General features: G+C 47.0%; 1 pseudogene; it reads left to right on the top strand.

The window, feature by feature from the left end:
* Positions 1-3,386: 3,386 nt before the first annotated feature.
* LOC148777606 (small ribosomal subunit protein uS10 pseudogene) lies at positions 3,387-3,744 on the top strand (annotated as a pseudogene).
* Positions 3,745-4,280: the final 536 nt, after the last annotated feature.

Below are 4,280 nucleotides of genomic sequence, written 5' to 3'. Positions count from 1 at the left end.
AAGAGCCTTTTGCTGTCTCTTTCTCCTCTAATGAGGACACCAGTTCTATGGGATTAAAGCCCACATTTATGACCTTGTTTAACATGTATTACCTCCTCACAGGTCCTTTCTCCAAGTACAGTTAACACTGGGGGTAAGGGCTTCAAACATATAAACTTGTGGGGAACACAATTCAGACCATAGCACTGGTTAAATCTAACTCTCTCCCTACTCATGCTTGCACCCAAGCAGCCAGACACAGCTAAAGAAAACCATACACTGTGCCAACCAGTCTCACTTTAAATTTAGGAATTTAGACATCAAGTGAGCCCATCTGGCAAGTCTATGGACATTCCTAGTCCCTCCACTCAGCCCCTCACTCCCTCCCTAAGAGGACTATTTTACACCTTCTCCTCTGTCCCCAATGCCCACCTGTCTCCTCATCCTCAGTTTATGACCTTACTTTCTATTTCACTGAGGAATTCAAGCATTCAGCTCCCCACCTTTCTGCATCTCTCCCTGTAGGTCTGCCTCTCCTTCTACAATAACTAGGTAAATCATCCTGAATGTGAAGGACCAGTCAGGCATGGATTCCACCCCCCTCAGCAGCTCTGCAGGAAGCCTGTTTCCTGGGAACCTCCATAGTGGTACAGTGGATGGAAATCCACCTGCAAATGCAGGGGACACCAGTTCCATCCCTGATCTAGGAAGATCCCACATGTGGCAGAGCAACTAAAGTCCCTTCACTAGAACTACTGGTCCTGTGCTCTAGGGCCCACAACTGAATCTACTGAGCCCGCATGCTGCAACTACTGAAGCCTGTGCACCCTGGAGTCTGTGCTTGACAACAAGAGAAGCCACTGAAATGAGAAGGCCATGCACCGCAATGAAGAGTAGCCTCTGCTCACCCCAACTAGAGAAAAGCCCATGTGCAGCAGTGAAGACCCAGCACAATGAATAAATAAATAAATAAAAAGAAAAGGAAGGAATCCTGTTTCCTCCAACAACAATTTCCACCTTTTTATTAATTTCCTTCAGCATAAAATCTGAAGCATATGACATAGACACAATATCTCCCAGCTTAAAAGAAAACAACAGACAACAAAAAACCTCCTAGAGCCCACCTCTTCTGGCTGCTGCTTCATTTTGCTCTGCAGAAACATTCCTTGAAAGAATGATGAAATAACTCTCTCTCCCCTTCTTCACCACCCATTCTCTCTGGAACCCACACCAGCGAGGCGGTCATCTTCCCAGTTTATCAAAAATATTTTCCTTGAGGTCACCAATGGTCTCCGGTGACCAAAGCAAGCAGCAATTCTCAGTTCTTATCTAACTCAACCCATGAGCAGCCATTGACAGGGTTTACCACTACCTCCTTCTTGTCTCCCTTGGCTTCCAGGACAGCTTGCTCCTCTGCTCTTGGTGGCCCTCACATTCTTGGGTTCAGGTGCTGGATACCCCCACTTTCCTTCCTCTACAGTGGGAAGCCTCAGGCCTCTGGCCTCAGACTTTTTCTTCTCTGCAGTTGCTCTCTCAGTGCCAGGATCTTGGCTTTAACTATCATTTTTTATTCTAAACACTCACCAGCTTACATCTCTAGCTCAGACCTCTCCCATAAATTCTTGTCGCGTTCTATGCAGACATGCGTGCTCAGTTGCTTATTCGTGTCCAACCCTTTGGACCCCGTGAGCTGTAGCCTGTCAGGCTCCTCTGTCCATGGGATTTTCAGGCACAAATACTGGGGTGGGTTGTCATTTCCTCCTCCAGGGGATCTTCCCAACTTATGGATCAAACCACATCCCCTGAATTGCAGACAGATTCTTTACCACTGAGCCACCAGTTAACCCCACTGCATATTCTATAGACTCCTCCAGATCAACATATCCAGAACAGAACTCTTTCGTTCCGTTCCATCGCTCAGTCGTGTCCGACTCTATGCGACCCCGTGGACTGTAGCCTACCAGGGTTCTCCGTCCATGGGATTCTCCAGGCAAGAATACTGGAGTGGGTTACCGTTTCCTTCTCCAGAGGATCTTCCCGACCCAGGGATCGAACCCGGGTCTCCTGCATTGGAGGCAGACGCTTTAACCTCTGAGCCACCAGGGAACAGTTTTCTTTAACAAAGTTGTTCTTTCTCAAGTGCTCTCCATCTCAATAAACTATATAACGATTCACATAGTTTTTCAGGCTCCAGACCTTGAAATCATTCTGACTCTTTAACAAATCATATTCAACCTACCAGCAAATCATGTAGAGTCTAACCATGCAATAGACTGAAGATTTACCCATCCTTATCCTCTTTCCTGTTGCCGACTTGGTCCTTGCCATGAAGACTTCTCTCTTGAATTATTACAACAGCCTCTTCAGTTCAGTTCAGTTCAGTTCAGTTCAGTTCAGTCGCTCAGTCGTGTCCGACTCTTCACGACCCCATGAATCACAGAACGCCAGGCCTCTCTGTCCATCACCAACTCCCGGAGTTCTTGATAATATATTAAAAAGCAGAGACATTACTTTGCCAACAAAGGTCCGTCTAGTCAAGGCTATGGTTTTTCCCGTCGTCATGTATGGATGTGAGAGTTGGACTGTGAAGAAAGCTGATCGCCGAAGAATTGATGCTTTTGAACTGTGCTGTTGGAGAAGACTCTTGAGAGTCCCTTGTACCGCAAGGAGATCCAACCAGTCCATTCTAAGGGAGATCGATCCTGGGTGTTCATTGGAAGGACTGATGCTAAAGCTGAAACTGCAATATCTTGTCTCACTGCTTCCATTCTTGAGTCACTACCAATCTTTTCTTCATACAGCAGCCAGAATAAGCTTTTTAAAAGTAATCAGATTGTATCATTCTTCTGCTTAACATGTTCTGATGGCTGTCATCACACAGAATAAAACCTAAAGCCTTTCAAGGCTTGGTTCTTTAGCATCGGACACTGTTGACCTCCTGTGGTCTGACCTTCTTTTCTGATCCTATTGTCTGTCACCCCTCCTGTCTTACTGTGCTACCAATACAGCTAAAGGAAGAGTAAAAAGGTCAAACACATGTCTGCCTCAGGGCCTTTCACTTGCTGTTCTCTCTGCCAGCAACCCTCCTTCCTCAGATAACCACATAGTTTTCACCCTCACTTTATCAGATTGTTCCAGAAATGCAGGTCTGTGTGCCCAATGTACAGTGAGGCCAAACAATCAGGCCAAACAATGATTGAGGCCAAATCATCAGAGTTTGGAACAGAGAAAGGTTTATTATGGGGCTCTGTGTGGAGACGGGTGCCTCAGTCCTTTAAAAAACCCAACCTCCCCCCACCCCTTTGAGGAAAACGTGGTCACCACTGCAGTGGAGACCACTCCTGCTCCTGACTCACCGCTGTTCATTCTCACTGAGGACCCAGTTGGTTGGAAGATGCCACACAGTCATGGCTTGTAAAGATACAGGCAAGACTCCCGTGAAACCAGAGATGGCAGTTCACCAGATTAGAATCACCCTTACCAGCCGCAACCTAAAGTTTCTGGAGAAGGCATGTGCTGACCTGATCAGAGGTTCCAAGGAAAAGAGTCTCAAAATGAAAGGACTGGTTTGGATGCCTACCAAGACTGAGAATAACTGCAAGGAAAACTCCTTGTGATGAAGGATCTAAGACTTGGGATCATTTTGAGATGAGGGTCCTAAAGCAACTCATTGACCTGTACAGTCCCTCTGAGATCATTAAGCAAATCACTTCCATCAGCATTGAGCCAGGAGTCAAGGTTGAAGTCTTCATTGCAGATGCTTAAATCAACCAAATAAATTGATAATCAGTTGTTAAAAACAAAAAAATCTCCCCAAAAGCCTTAAGCAAAGCCCTTTTCTAGGAAAGGTGAGGGAGGGGTATGGTTAGTTGTTGCATACTTCTTGGTATCAGATCCTTTATTCTGGAGTCAGGTCATGGTCAGATAAACAATGTTCCTATGAATCTCCACCAATCCATTGTTCTTCTCTGCTCTGACAAGAAAGGACAAGATCCTCAGGCATGAGCTTCCCACTCTGAGGTCCAGGTCCTGGCTAAGAGGAGGGAGATCTCAATTGGCAGCTCCCTCATGGCCAGGGCCCCAGACTCTGCCCAGCCATCATCACTGAGGGATCCAGGTGCCCAACCCAACTGGCCGTCAGGCTCCTCAGGCCGCCCACGTGGCAAGGACTAGGTCTCGCTGACTGCGTCCTATGCAGGCAGCCACTGCCATTAGGTTGCCAAAACGGGGATGGGGAGAGGTTCACCACAACCTCATAGCTTGGGTCCGGCCAGTGCGCAGCCTTGGCAAGAGCTCTGGAG

The sequence above is a fragment of the Moschus berezovskii genome, chromosome 6 (assembly GCF_049115385.1).
Source record: "Moschus berezovskii isolate FMDL1 chromosome 6, NW_MosBer_1.0, whole genome shotgun sequence".
NCBI classification, from domain to species: Eukaryota; Metazoa; Chordata; class Mammalia; order Artiodactyla; family Moschidae; genus Moschus; species Moschus berezovskii.
This window is presented reverse-complemented; position numbering and strand designations above follow the sequence as displayed.